This window comes from Entelurus aequoreus, linkage group LG05 (genome assembly GCF_033978785.1).
Source record: "Entelurus aequoreus isolate RoL-2023_Sb linkage group LG05, RoL_Eaeq_v1.1, whole genome shotgun sequence".
Classification (NCBI taxonomy): Eukaryota; Metazoa; Chordata; class Actinopteri; order Syngnathiformes; family Syngnathidae; genus Entelurus; species Entelurus aequoreus.
In genome coordinates, this window is record NC_084735.1 from 4,699,913 (window position 1) to 4,716,465 (window position 16,553).

A 16,553-nucleotide genomic window follows, 5' to 3' on the forward strand; every position below is an offset into this window, starting at 1 on the left:
TTTTTAATTATTTTTTTTGTTTTTTGAATTTTATAAACCTTTATTTATAAATTGCAACATTTACAAACTATTGAGAAATAATAATAATCAAAATAAGTACAAAAATAGTACAAAACAGCAACAGGGTGTTGTAAATTATTCTTCATTTCTTTTTAATTGTTTTTAATTTTTATTTTTTATTATAATTTTTTTTTTTTTTAATTTTATAAACCTTTATTTATAAATTGCAACATTTACAAACAATTGAGAAATAATAATAATCAAAATAAGTACAGAAACAGTACAAAACAGCACCAGGGGTTTTTAAATTATTCTTCATTTATTTTTTATTTTTTAAAATTGTTTCTTTTAAAAAAATATTTTTATTTTTATTTGTATTTTTATAAACCTTTATTTATAATTGCAACATTTACAATCAATTGAGAAATAATAATAATCAAAATAAGTACAAAAACAGTACAAAACAGCGACAGGGGGTTGTAAATTATTCTTCATTTCTTTTGAATTTTTTTGAATTTTTTATTTTATTTATTTATTTTTTATTTTTTTGAATTTTATAAACCTTTATTTATTAATTGCAACATTTAAAAACAATTGAGAAATAATAATAATCAAAATAAGTACAAAAACAGTACAAAAACAGTACAAAACAGCGACAGGGGTTGTAAATTATTCTTCATTTATTTTTATTTTTTTATTTATTTTTTTATTTATTTTTTTGAATTTTATAAACCTTTATTTATAAATTGCAACATTTACAAACAAATTAGAAATAATAATAATCAAAATAAGTACAAAAACAGTACAAAACAGCAACAGGGGTTGTAAATTATTCTTCATTTATTTTTTATTTTTTTAAATTGTATCTTTTTTTTTTCTTTTTTTTTGTTGAATTTTATAAACCTTTATTTATAAATTGCAACATTTACAAACAATTGAGAAATAATAATCAAAATAAGTAAAAAAACAGTACAAAACAGCGACAGGGGTTGTAAATTATTCTTCATTTCTTTTTTTCTTTTTTCTTTCTTTCTTTATTTTAATTTTTTTTTAAATTTTATAAACGTTTATTTATAAATTGCAACATTTACAATCAATTGAGAAATAATAATAATCAAAATAAGTACAAAAACAATACAAAACAGCGACAGGGGGTTGTAAATTATTCTTCATTTCTTTTGAATTTTTTTGAATTTTTTATTTTATTCAAAAATAAGTGGCTGGCCACGTAAATAACGTGGGGGACCACATTTAAAAAGCCGTGCCTGGCCATGGTCTTGTCCACATTAAGGAGCAGATGGTTGCCCTGAGACCACTCCACAAAGTCAGCGATCAGTTGTCCTGTACTCCAATTCCTGTCCCTCTCTGATACACCCGACCACAGCAGAGTCGTCAGAGTATTTCTGCAGGTGGCAGGACCTGGAACTGTACCGGAAGTCTGAGGTGTACAGGGTGAACAGGAAAGGAAACAGGACTGTGGAGCACCTACACCACTGACCACAGTATCTGACAGGACCTGGAACTGTACTAGAAGGCAGATCCAGGGCTTGTTATTTGGGTAACAATGGACAGTTTTTGTAGGGATGATGGAGTCCTCACACAAACTGATGTCGTCTGTGTTGTAGAATATTGGTTGGGAAATGACCAAATTTCAATGTCAAATCAATATCACAAACCAACATTGATTAAATGTCATCAGAAAGCATGTTGTTTCAACGTAGTACTTAAGTTGCCCAACACCAGGACCTAATTCAACAAGTTCTCAAGGTTGTTTCAATGTCTGGTGCCTGCTGGGCAGTGGAAACGTACCACTGGTCACCACTTCATTTGCTTGGCAAGGAAAAGATTAGTTTGGTAGATTTGCCTCAGTCAGGAGTGAGGAGGCCCAAACAGTTTTAGCCCCCAGAGACCAAACACCTGTGGTGGATGTGAGGGGGAAAAAAGGTGCGTACGGAGCTCAGAGTGGCCAAAGTTTTCCCACAAGGGTTTGTTTTTGTGCTGGGTGAAGTCCTCCCCTCTGCCAACATCCTCAGGGGAGGGAAATAAACGGCATGAATAATGAATCCCATTAGAGAGTTGACTTTGACAACTGCTTCTTACTTTATTGTGGCCCCAGTTTGGCGTGGAATCACAGGAAGTGCAGTATAAATATCTTCTGTTTTGCACATTATTCTTAGACCAGTGCCTCTGGATCACATCTATAATTGTCTGATTGGATTATCATGTCTCATTATTTGCTTGAAATGAGAAACATAAGGCGGTTCAGTACTGCTTTATTCCAGAAATGTTTCCTTCTGATATCATCTATTCTGCAGTATGTCGTATCGATTTGTCCCCGATAGGGATGATGTTCGAAACCGGTTCTCCCGGTTGTTCGATAAGGAAAGAACCGTTCGATAAGAAAAGAACCGATTCCATGGACTCGAATCCCTTTTTGAGTTATCCCGTTATCGAGACCACTATAGTAAAGAAAAAAAAATGGTTCTTTATTCGAATCCCTGGGAACGAATCCCGTCCCACAAGAAATGCCCTGTGGGACATCACAGGAAATCCCACAAGAAATGCCCTGTGGGACATCACAGGAAATGACGTAGCTCAGTCATTAGACTGAGCTACGTCATTTCCTGTGATGTCAAAAAGCAGCAAAAATAATGGACCGGAAAAAAACGCCTCAAGGCATGGCTATTCACCTATAGTGATCACAGAGACAGGTTGTTTTTGTGTTACTGTATATATTTGTTTTTCTGAAAAATCTCACTTAATATACTTTGGGTAACAACAGTCAATATTTTTTTTTAGGGGGGTGACAGTCAATATTTATTTATTTATTTTATTATTTTTTTTCCTTATAAAATAAAAGTGAGCTTTTGTTCAAATAAATATTTTGTTTTTTTCCCATATACAACAACCTAGCTGGATTCGATAAGAGAATCGATAAGAGAATCGATAAGGAATCGGTTCGATAAGAGGATTCGATAATGGGCTCGAACTCGATCATTTCTTATCAAACATCATCCCTAGTGATGTTACTAGTAGTTGACTGGGAGGTGTTTATTACCGATTCCATGGACTCGAATCCCTTTTTGAGGACCGGTTCCCGTTATCGAGACCACTATAGTAAAGAAAAATAATTGGTTCTTTATTCGAATCCCTGGGAACGAATCCCGTCCCACAAGAAATGCCCTGTGGGACATCACATGAAATCCCACAAGAAATGCCCTGTGGGACATCACAGGAAATGACGTAGCTCAGTCGTTAGACTGAGCTACGTCATTTAAACTACATTACAATATCTTTAAACTACTTTTGAACATCTTTAAACCACATTTGAACATTTAAAACTACATTTGAACATCTTTAAAGTACATGTGAACATTTGAAAGTACATGTGAACATTTTAAACTACATTACAATATCTTTAAACTACATGTGAACATTTTAAAGTACATGTGAACATTTAAAACTACATTTGAACATCTTTAAAGTACATGTGAACATTTTAAAGCAGTGGTCCCCAACCACAGGAAATGACGTAGCTCAGTCATTAGACTGAGCTACGTCATTTCCTGTGATGTCACACAAGCAGCAAAAATAATGGACCGGAAAAAACGCCTCAAGGCATGACTATTCACCTATAGTGATCACAGAGACAGGTTGTTTTTGTGTTACTGTATATATTTGTTTTTCTGAAAAATCTCACTTAATATACTTTGGGTAACAACAGTCAATATTTTTTTTTTTTTTTTTTTTTTTTAGGGGGGTGACAGTCAATATTTATTTATTTATTTTATTTTATTTTTTTGTTATAAAATAAAAGTGAGCTTTTGTTAAAATAAATATTGTGTAAAAAAAATAAAAAATAAAAATAAAAAAAATAAAAAAAAAATATAAAAAAAATAATAAAAATATTGTGTTTTTTTCCATATACAACAACCTACCTGGATTCGATAAGAGAATCGATAAGGAATCGGTTCGATAAGAGGATTCGATAATGGGCTCGAACTCGATCATTTCTTATCAAACATCATCCCTAGTCCCCGACCATTTATCATATTGGTTATTTCACAACTCAAACAGGCCATATTTGAATTGATTGTTACCAATTGGACACTGTTTTGAACAAAGCAGTGTTTCTTAAACCAAAGGCCCAAAAGTAGGTCTTTTCAGCTGTACTCCGTTGTAATACACTTTTCCACCACTTGTGGCAGTAATGGCAATCTCAAACAAACAGAAGAAGTCCTGGAGCTAAAGTCATAGAGAGTGCAAAAATGATGACTAAAGTGATGAAGTTGTATTTTCATTTACACTTGAATTTTATTGACTGTTTATTTGAAAATATATATTATTAATATAAATTATTAATTTATTGTAGCGCTGCGTAAATGTATAAAAATGTTGTTGTTTTTTAATCAGTGTATTTGTTTAGTATTTATGGCCCGAGTCACGCAGCAAGCCCCACAGGGGCCCTGCTGAAGTTGCTCCGTTTTTTCTTCTTCAATGGCTCGCCACAAAACACGAAATGCTTAATAACTTGGTTTCACAAGTTCAGATCTTCATCCTAATTGCTACAAATGACAATTACAGTCTGAAGTGGCTTTATTTCATGTTTATTTAATTGATTTTAATTGAATACTACGGAGCCCCTAAAGGGACATGGGGGAATTTTTTTTTAATATAATTTTTTAATTTTTATTTAGACATGTATCTCGTGCGCACGAGAAACTTTTTATAAAGTTATAAAAAATTTAAAAAAATGTATAATTATTTTTATTATTATTTTTTTTAGACATGTATCTCTTGCGCAAGAAAAACTATCTCATGCACACGAGAAACTTTCTCGTGTGCATGAGATAGTTTCTCGTGCGCAGAGATACATGTCTAAAAAAAAAATAAAAAAAAGTTATAAAAAAATGTTTCCCCTCCATGTCCCTTTAGGGGCTCTGTAGAATACATTTTATATTCTATATTTATTATTTAATTTTTTTCATTTTTTTTATTTTTATTTTTTCATTTTATTTTATTTTATTTTATTTTATTTTCATTAAATTCTTTTTCAATTTTACGGAGTCCCTAAAGGGACATGGGGACATTTTATTAAAAATATTTTTTATTTGTTTTGTTTTGTTTTGTTTTAGACATGTATCTCTTGCGCACAAGAAACTTTTTATAAAGTTATAAAAAAAATTTAAAAATGTATAATTATTTTTATTATTATTTTTTTTTAGACATGTATCCCTTGCGCATCTCGTGCGCAGAGATACATGTCTAAAAAAAAAAAAAAAAAAAGTTATAAAAAAATGTTTCCCCTCCTTGTCCCTTTAGGGGCTCCGTAGAATACATTTTATATTCTATATTTATTATTTAATTTTTTTCATTTTTTATTATTTTTATTTTTTAATTTAATTTTATTTTTATTTTTTTTCATTAAATTCTTTTTCAATTTTACGGAGTCCCTAAAGGGACATGGGGACATTTTATTAAAAATAATTTTTATTTGTTTTGTTTTGTTTTAGACATGTATCTCTTGCGCACAAGAAACTTTTTATGAAGTTATAAAAGAAAAAAAAAAGAAAAAAATATATATATATTTTTTTACAACTTTATAAAAAGTTTCTCGTGCGCACGTGATACATGTCTAAAACAAACAAACAAAAAAAAAGTATAATTTTTTTTCCCCCCATGTCCCTTTAGGGGCTCCGTACAATTTAATTTAATTTAATTTAATTTAATTCGTAGAATACATTGTATATTTTATTTTTATTATTTAATTTTTTTCTTTTTTTTTTCTTTTTTTTTTTAAATTTTTTTTTCTTTAAAAAAAAAAAAATCTTTTTTTTTTTTCCATTAAATGAATTTCAATTTTACAGAGCCTCTAAAGGGACATGGGGAAAAAAAAAATGTTATAATTTTTTGTTGTTGTTGTTTTGTTTTAGACATGTATCCGTTGTGCACGAGAAACTATCTCGTGCGCAGAAGAAACTTTTTATAATGTTATAAAAAAAATAAAAAAAATATTATACATTTTTTATATATTTTTTTACAACTTTATAAAAAGTTTCTCGTGCGCAAACAAACAAACAAAAAATTATAAATCCCCCCCCCTCTTCCCCCCCATGTCCCTTTAGGGGCTCCGTACAATTTAATTTAATTTAATTTAATTTTTTTATTTTTTATTTTGACCCGAGCAGCGGAGCAAGCAAGGGCCCTATTGAAATAGCTGTGATTTTTTTTATTTTTACATTTGGACGTCTTTTTGAGGCCCTTAACATGCGTGAAAAGTCCTCATATTTTGCAGTGGCGTCAGGTATGGCAACATTTTTTATATTTTTGGGGTCTCGAAAATGAAATTTCAAAATTGGCTCTCTAGGGCCACCTTTAAATGTAGAAAAAAATGAGCCCCTCCAACCAGCTTCACGTATGGACTCGAAAATTGCAGGAGACGTCTATCACGACGGGACGCACATAAAAGCCTCAGGAAGCCATACCTGAAAACGAACAGGAAGTCGGCCATCTTGGTTTTCGTCGTCCATTTTTCGGCGAAAAAAGGGCTTGTACTTTACCAAACTCCTCCTAGGGACTTTGCCCAAATGAATTGTGGTTAAAATTATAGACTCGACACATAGAGGTGATGATAAATTGCGAACACATTTTTCCGACGCCATAAGAAGTGGGCGTGGCGTGGCGCCAAACATTACTACAATCATTCGCCACAAAACACGAAACGTTATAAACTTGTCTCCACAAATTCAGATCTTGATCATAATCGGTAGAAATGATGATGATGACACCCTGGAGTGCGAGACGGATCAGTACCTGTTCCTATCTACTCGTAGTGGGCGGAGCCTAGCGGTGAAAACTGCCCGACGCCGTCACCAATCTAACTGTTATTTCAGCACTTCAGCTTATCGGAAACAAATACCAAACGGATGGGAGATGATACATTGCAAAAAATATATATTTAAAATGTTAGAAATATTATTATATTATAATACAGTGGTCCCCAACCACCGGGCCGCGGCCCGGTACCGGTCCGTGGACCGATTGGTACCGGGCCGCGGCCGCACAAGAAGTTTAAAAAAAAAAAAAAAAAAAATATTTTTTTTTAAATTAAATCAACATAAAAAACACAATATATACATTATATATCAATATAGATCAATACAGTCTGCAGGGATACGGTCCGTAAGCACACATGATTGTATTTCTTTATGACAAAAAAAATAAATAAAAATAAAAATATTAAATCAACATAAAAAACACAATATATATATTATATATCAATATAGATCAATACAGTCTGCAGGGATACGGTCCGTAAGCACACATGATTGTATTTCTTTATGACAAAAAAAATAATAAAAAAAAATTTAAATTTTTTTTTTTTAAATTATTAAATCAACATAAAAAACACACTATATACATTATATATCAATATAGATCAATACAGTCCGCAGGGATACGGTCCGTAAGCACACATGATTGTATTTCTTTATGACAAAAAAAAATAAAATATATATATATATATATATATTAAATCAACATAAAAAACACAATATATACATTATATATCAATATAGATCAATACAGTCTGCAGGGATATGGTCCGTAAGCACACATGATTGTATTTCTTTATGACAAAAATAAAAAAAATAAAAAAAATAAAAAAATAAAAAAAAATTATTAAATTAACATAAAAAACACAATATATACATTATATATCAATATAGATCAATACAGTCTGCAGGGATACGGTCCGTAAGCACACATGATTGTATTTCTTTATGACAAAAAAATAAATAAATAAAATAAATTAAAAAAAAAAAAAAAAGTATTAAATCAACATAAAAAACACAATATATACATTATATATCAATATAGATCAATACAGTCTGCAGGGATACGGTCCGTAAGCAAACATGATTGTATTTCTTTATGACAAAAAAAAAAAAAAAAAATTAAATCAACATAAAAAACACAATATATACATTATATATCAATATAGATCAATACAGTCTGCAGGGATACGGTCCGTAAGCACACATGATTGTATTTCTTTATGACAAAAAAAAAAAAAAAAATATATATATATATATATTAAATCAACATAAAAAACACAATATATACATTATATATCAATATAGATCAATACAGTCTGCAGGGATACGGTCCGTAAGCACACATGATTGTATTTCTTTATGACAAAAAAAAAAAAAATATATATATATATATATTAAATCAACATAAAAAACACAATATATACATTATATATCAATATAGATCAATACAGTCTGCAGGGATACGGTCCGTAAGCACACATGATTGTATTTCTTTATGACAAAAAAATAAATAAAAAAAATAAATAAAAAAATTAAAAAAATTATTAAATCAACATAAAAAACACAATATATACATTCTATATCAATATAGAGCAATACAGTCTGCAGGGATACGGTCCGTAAGCACACATGATTGTATTTGTTTATAACAAAAAAATAAAAAATAAAAAATAAAAAAATATTATTAAATCAACATAAAAAACACAATATATACATTATATATCAATATAGATCAATACAGTCTGCAGGGATACGGTCCGTAAGCACACATGATTGTATTTCTTTATGACAAAAAAAAAAAAAAAAGAATTTTTTTTTACTACTATTACTTATGACTCAGGGGTGTCCAAACTTTTTCCATTTTAAAATGGTTTTATTTAGTTATTAAAGAAAGGAGATAAGGAAGGGACTGGCCCTCCGTGATGCAACGAATAAGTCCTGCAAGTGTCGTTGTAGTGAAGTACTTTATTTCCACCACAGGCGGCAGCATTGAGGGCTGCTCGCTTTGCTGTCAAAACAAATTCCCTTGCCGCCTTCAGTGACCGTCGAAGAAAATACTTATATTCTGATCGATCGAAAACACTTCCTAATTTCCTTCCAGTGTGATATTATATGTTGTGCTAAAATTATTGTTTTTCAAGCGAATCCTATTTAAAGTCTTTATCTTGCCAATTTGTTTTTTTTATTTTACAACGCTTTCCAGCAAGTCCGTCGGTCCCTGAAGGCAGCACGGAGCGCGGCATCCTTGAGCGCATGCGCAGTGCTGCTGGACTAAATCAGCTGACTTGAGCGGGATGCTAGGTTGAGTCGAAGGACCTCTGGAGCCAAACACGCTGCTTGCTGCTTGCCGTCTATACACAACATGCCTGGACAACTGCGACCATCCCACTGACTCACGCCCACAGACGCAAACGTCGAAGCCCGCGTCAACATTACGGTAAGGACGGTGACACCGCGAATACGCCTGTCGTGACACCGCTACATGCTAGCGCTATGCTAACTAACTTGTCTTTATAAATCACATTTAAGTGCGTGTCCACCACCTTTTTGGGGCATTTGCACGTCGAGTCTGATTCATTTGTGTTTTTTTTTTGTGTTCGGCGTACAATTCAGAGGAAGGCGTTCTGTAGTGGCGGCGTGTGATGATCACGTGACAGTGTGTGACGTCATCATGCATAAGACATGTTCTAAGGGTACGCAGCATGGAGCGCTACTGGCGCCGCCATCTTGGAGTGGTGATCCGCTCCACTCAGTGCAATTCATTTGTCAGGAGCAATGAACTGTCAGCGCATTTAATTCATTTTACCTCGCCGAATACCACTGATTTTCACCCGATTTTTTGGTCATACGTGTAGCTATGATAAAGGACACATGTTTTATTACTCATAGTTTGCTTAACAGTAATAGAATATTCTTATATGCTTCTTATATGATTATAATATCCCAACCCCTCTCACTCACTCCACATTTAACATAAACCATAGAATACCATAACAATACCATACAAACAAAAACAAGACAAACTCATGTACACTAACAATATAATAGTACCACTGTTAGTATAAGACAAGACGAGACAAAACACACACACGTATGGATATACTTGTATATATATAATACATTTACAATATATCTTTTTACATAAGCTGCAAAAAAAGTATTTAAATTTTACTTTAAAAACTGGCAGCTTAGTCACCAGAATTTTATAGGTAAAAGCAGTGTTTTTTTTTACAGATTGTAAAAAAAATGCAATGGAATGAAGAAACAATATCACTGTTTTTAGCTGTAAAATTCAAGCAGCACAGCTGCCAATTTGTTGTTTTTTTTACCGTGAAATCTTGTTGTTTTAATGTTTTTTTGTTTGTTTTTTAATGTTTTAGTGTCTTACTGTTTATAGAAAAAAACAGTACCAAAGTTGATTTTACGGTAAAAACCTCAGTCGGCGGAATTTAACCGTAAAATCTATTGTGAATTTTACAGTCTACAATTTGATTGATCATTTGTTTTGAAATCATAAGTCAAGCGGATGTATGAGTATGGTATTTATAGTTATCTTTATTTTAACAAAAAATATTTTGGGAATACATGTTAATATACCGTATTTCCTTGAATATCCGCCGGGGCGCTAATTAATTTTAAACCTCTTCTCACTCCTGCGTTTACCAAAAGCATGCGGGATTGGCAAGCATGCGCTAATTATTTTAAAACCTCTTCTCACTCCGGCGCTTACCTTATCATGAAAAGCACATTTAATAAAAAAAAGGTTATTATGGTCTTACCTTTAGGTATAAATGAGTCCATGCGCAGCTTCTATAGAAGTATTCCTTATCTTTCTTCAGTTTTAAAAGTCTCTCTGTTTCAATGGAGATCTTCCTTTAAGTATTACCTCCTGCTTCGATTGAAAGTCCAGTTCAGAAAACTGTTTTATTTTAGATATGTAATCCTCCATGGTCAGCTATTTTTAAGTTTAAGTTTTAATTTTTAAGTAAAACTAGACACGTCAACAAGTTAAACACATCACCCCAAAAATAGAACAAGAATCTGAGCAAAATCATAGTTATACATTTCAATTGAAAATATAGCAAATGCTAAGTACATTATCAACCTTGTATATATTGGGACGGCATGGCGTAGTAGTTCTACCTGTCAACTGTCAGTTTAGCATCTTTGTTTTCTACCTGTCAACTGTCAGTTTAGCATCTTTGTTTTCTACCTGTCGACTGTCAGTTTAGCATCTTTGTTTTCTACCGGTCCACTGTCAGTTTAGCATCTTTGTTTTCTACCTGTCGACTGTCAGTTTAGCATCTTTGTTTTCTACCTGTCGACTGTCAGTTTAGCATCTTTGTTTTCTACCTATCAACTGTCAGTTTAGCATCTTTGTTTTCTACCTGTCAACTGTCAGTTTAGCATCTTTGTTTTCTACCTGTCAACTGTCAGTTTAGCATCTTTGTTTTCTACCTGTCAACTGTCAGTTTAGCATCTTTGTTTTCTACCTGTCAACTGTCAGTTTAGCATCTTTGTTTTCTACCTGTCGACTGTCAGTTTAGCATCTTTGTTTTCTACCTGTCGACTGTCAGTTTAGCATCTTTGTTTTCTACCCGTCGACTGTCAGTTTAGCATCTTTGTTTTCTACCTGTCGACTGTCAGTTTAGCATCTTTGTTTTCTACCTGTCGACTGTCAGTTTAGCATCTTTGTTTTCTTCCTGTCAACTGTCAGTTTAGCATCTTTGTTTTCTACCTGTCAACTGTCAGTTTAGCATCTTTGTTTTCTACCTGTCAACTGTCAGTTTAGCATCTTTGTTTTCTACCTATCAACTGTCAGTTTAGCATCTTTGTTTTCTACCTGTCAACTGTCAGTTTAGCATCTTTGTTTTCTACCTGTCAACTGTCAGTTTAGCATCTTTGTTTTCTACCTGTCAACTGTCAGTTTAGCATCTTTGTTTTCTACCTGTCGACTGTCAGTTTAGCATCTTTGTTTTCTACCTGTCGACTGTCAGTTTAGCATCTTTGTTTTCTACCCGTCGACTGTCAGTTTAGCATCTTTGTTTTCTACCTGTCGACTGTCAGTTTAGCATCTTTGTTTTCTACCTGTCGACTGTCAGTTTAGCATCTTTGTTTTCTTCCTGTCAACTGTCAGTTTAGCATCTTTGTTTTCTACCTGTCAACTGTCAGTTTAGCATCTTTGTTTTCTACCTGTCAACTGTCAGTTTAGCATCTTTGTTTTCTACCTGTCAACTGTCAGTTTAGCATCTTTGTTTTCTACCTGTCGACTGTCAGTTTAGCATCTTTGTTTTCTACCTGTCGACTGTCAGTTTAGCATCTTTGTTTTCTACCTGTCGACTGTCAGTTTAGCATCTTTGTTTTCTTCCTGTCAACTGTCAGTTTAGCATCTTTGTTTTCTACCGGTCAACTGTCAGTTAAGCATCTTTGTTTTCTACCTGTCGACTGTCAGTTTAGCATCTTTGTTTTCTACCTGTCGACTGTCAGTTTAGCATCTTTGTTTTCTACCTGTCGACTGTCAGTTTAGAATCTTTGTTTTCTACCTGTCGACTGTCAGTTTAGCATCTTTGTTTTCTACCTGTCGACTGTCAGTTTAGCATCTTTGTTTTCTACCTGTCGACTGTCAGTTTAGCATCTTTGTTTTCTACCTGTCGACTGTCAGTTTAGCATCTTTGTTTTCTACCTGTCGACTGTCAGTTTAGCATCTTTGTTTTCTACCTGTCGACTGTCAGTTTAGCATCTTTGTTTTCTACCTGTCAACTGTCAGTTTAGCATCTTTGTTTTCTACCTGTCGACTGTCTGTTTAGGCTGCTCATCACCACTTCAAGATGGCGGCCCAATTTCTTGCGTCACAGCAGCCAAGGCTGCGTTTACTTATAACATGTCTATGGTTCTATGCAGCAGACAGAATCTGAGGAAGCTTGCAGGAAAAAATAGAACTGCAAAGAGGAACAAGCTCATGCATGGACGGCTTCCTTCAAGCAGCAATGGAAACGTACACAGGGCTGGAAACTGTATCAGGATATAAGTGTTTGATATCGGTTGATATCAATTATTGTGTGAATGCTCCAAACATCCACACATATGTTTTCTACACCAACATTCATCTATTTATTCTTCTTCTTCTCCTCCAGATTTTGGCACCCGATTCAAATCGTTGCAACTTTAAACTGCTCAGCCTATTCTGGAATTGCGGGCTTTCCCTTGGCACATTCCAAAAATTCCCGCATTTCCCAGAATTCCAGGTTTTCCCGGACATTTTTCCCATTCAAAAGGAATTGGCCGTTTTTCAAACTTCCACAATTTGCACATTTTTCAAACTATTCCAACCATTCCACCTTCAACACATTCCACTCATCCTGGAAATTCAAACTATCATTTTTACAAGTTCAAAAAATATTCCAGGAATTCCCATAATTCCCCTTTTTTCAAACCCTTTTTTGACCCTTTTGGGTGACTACTCCTTCCACATTTTCAAGCGTTCCACCGTCCAAACATTCCTCTTAATCAGGACAAAAACAAAGTTGTTTTTTGAACTGGAAAAATTCCCGGTTTTCCCGAAATTCCTGGAAATCCTTAATGCCATTTGTCAATTAAAATTGTTACTACTTCAACATTTCACGACCGATTTGAAAAATTCCGACGCCAACCATTTCAACTCATTCGGAGCATTCAAGTCTTTTAACATTTCCCCCAAAATTCCAGCTTTTCCCGAAATTCCCAAATTTCCATGAAATTCTAATGGAAAAGAATGGGACATATTTTTTTAAAGTTCCACAATTCCCACATTTTTCATCCGATTCAAACCGATCCAACTCCAAAATATTCAGCCTGTTCAAAATTGTGTGCTCTCCTTCAACAATTAAAAAAAATTCCTGGATTTCCAAGAATTCCCAGGTTTCAGGGACATTTTCCCCATTCAAAATGAATTGTCCATTTTTGAAACTTCCACAATTTGCAAATTTTTCAACCTATTCCAACCATTCCACCTTCAACACATTCCACTCATCCTGGAAATTCAAACTATCATTTTTACAAGTTCAAAAAATATTCCAGGAATTCCCATAATTCCCCTTTTTTCAAACCCTTTTTTGACCCTTTTGGGTGACTACTCCTTCCACATTTTCAACCGTTCCACCGTCCAAACATTCCTCTTAATCAGGAAAAAAACAAAGCTGTTTTTTTAACTGGAAAAATTCCCGGTTTTCCCGAAATTCCTGGAAATCCTTAATGCTATTTGTCAATTAAAATTGTTACTACTTCAACATTTCACGACCGATTTGGAAAAATTCCAACACCAACCATTTCAACTCATTCGGAGCATTCAAGTCTTTTAACATTCCCCCAAAAATTCCCGCTTTTCCCGAAATCCCCAAATTTCCATGAAATTCTAATGGAAAAGAATGTGACATATTTTTTTAAAGTTCCACAATTCCCACATTTTTCATCCGATTCAAACCGTTCTAACTCCAAAATATTCAGCCTGTTCAAAATTGTGTGCTCTCCTTCAACAATTAAAAAAAATTCCCGGATTTCCAAGAATTCCCAGGTTTCAGGGACATTTTCCCCATTCAAAATTAATTGTCCATTTTTGAAACTTCCACAATTTGCACATTTTTCAACCTATTCCAACCATTCCACCTTCTACACATTCCACTCATCCTGGACATTCAAACTATCATTTTTAAAAGTTCAAAACAATTCCAGGAATTCCCATATTTCCCCTTTTTTCAAACCCTTTTTTGACCCTTTTTTTTGGGTGACTACTCCTTCCACATTTTCAAGCGTTCCACCGTTCAAACATTCCTCTTAATCAGGACAAAAACAAAGTTGTTTTTTGAACTGGAAAAATTCCCGGTTTTCCCGAAATTCCTGGAAATCCTTAATGCCATTTGTCAATTAAAATTGTTACTACTTCAACATTTCACGACCGATTTGAAAAATTCCAACACCAACCATTTCAACTCATTCAGAGAACTCAAGTCTTTTAACGTTTTCCAAAAAATTCCCGCTTTTTTTGAAATCCCCAAATTTCCATGAAATTCTAATAGAAAAGAATGGGACATATTTTTTAAAGTTCAACAATTCCCACATTTTTCATCCGATTCAAACCGTTCTAACTCCAAAATATTCAGCCTGTTCAAAATTGTGTGCTCTCCTTCAACAATATAATTTTTTTTCCCGGATTTCCAAGAATTCCCAGGTTTCAGGGACATTTTCCCCATTCAAAATTAATTGTCCATTTTTGAAACTTCCACAATTTGCACATTTTTCAACCTATTCCAACCATTCCACCTTCAACACATTCCACTCATCCTGGAAATTCAAACTATCATTTTTACAAGTTCAAATTTTTTTCCAGGAATTCCCATAATTCCCCTTTTTTCAAACCCTTTTTTGACCCTTTTTTTTAGGTGACCACTCCTTCCACATTTTCAACCGTTCCAACATCCAAACATTCCTCTTAATCAGAACAAAAACAAAGTTGTTTTTTGAACTGGAAAAATTCCCGGTTTTCCCGAAATTCCTGGAAATCCTTAACGCCATTTGTTAATTAAAATTGTTACTACTTCAACATTTCACGACCGATTTGAAAAATTCCAACACCAACCATTTCAACTCATTCGGAGCACTCAAGTCTCTTAACATTTCCCCAAAAATTCCCACTTTTCCCGAAATTCCCAAATTTCCATGAAATTCTAATGGAAAAGAATGGGACATATTTTTTTAAAGTTCCACAACTCCCACATTTTTCATCCGATTCAAACCGTTCCAACTCCAAAATATTCAGCCTGTTCAAAATTGTGTGCTCTCCTTCAACCATTTAAAAAAATTCCCGGATTTCCAAGAATTCCCAGGTTTCAGGGACATTTTCCCCTTTCAAAATGAATTGTCCATTTTTGAAACTTCCACAATTTGCACATTTTTCAACCTATTCCAACCATTCCACCTTCAACACATTCCACTCATCCTGGAAATTCAAACTATCATTTTTACAAGTTCAAAATTTTTTCCAGGAATTCCCATAATTACCCTTTTTTCAAACCCTTTTTTGACACTTTTTTTTGGGTGACTACACCTTCCACATTTTCAACCGTTCCAACGTCCAAACATTCCTCTTAATCAGGACAAAAACAAAGTTGTTTTTTGAACTGGAAAAATTCCCGGTTTTCCCGAAATTCCTGGAAATCCTTAATGCCATTTGTTAATTAAAATTGTTACTACTTCAACATTTTACGACTGATTTGAAAAATTCCAACACCAACCATTTCAACTCATTCAGAGCATTCAAGTCTTTTAACATTTTCCAAAAAATTCCCGCTTTTTTTGAAATCCCCAAATTTCCATGAAATTCTAATTGAAAAGAATGGGACATATTTTTTTAAAGTTCAACAATTCCCACATTTTTCATCCGATTCAAACCGATCCAACTCCAAAATATTCAGCCTGTTCAAAATTGTGTGCTCTCCTTCAACCATTTAAAAAAATTCCCGGATTTCCAAGAATTCCCAGGTTTCAGGGCCATTTTCCCCTTTCAAAATGAATTGTCCATTTTAGAAACTTCCACAATTTGCACATTTTTCAACATATTCCAACCATTCCACCTTCAACACATTCCACTCATCAAACTAACACTTTCACAAGTTCCAGACCAAATTCCGTTTTTCCTGGAAATTCAAACTCTTCAACATTCAAACCATTACATTCTGTCAGCAT

At 33.5% G+C, this 16,553-nt stretch overlaps 1 protein-coding gene across 1 annotated transcript in view; it reads left to right on the top strand.

Annotated features, from left to right (window-relative positions):
• Positions 1-9,092: 9,092 nt before the first annotated feature.
• Positions 9,093-16,553, top strand: part of LOC133649566 (V-type proton ATPase subunit C 1-A) — a 34,435-nt gene continuing 26,974 nt past the window's right edge. The window contains exon 1 of the mRNA XM_062046165.1: positions 9,093-9,273. The gene's annotated coding sequence lies outside the window, so the exon portion shown is untranslated. The remainder of the gene's footprint in view (positions 9,274-16,553) is intronic.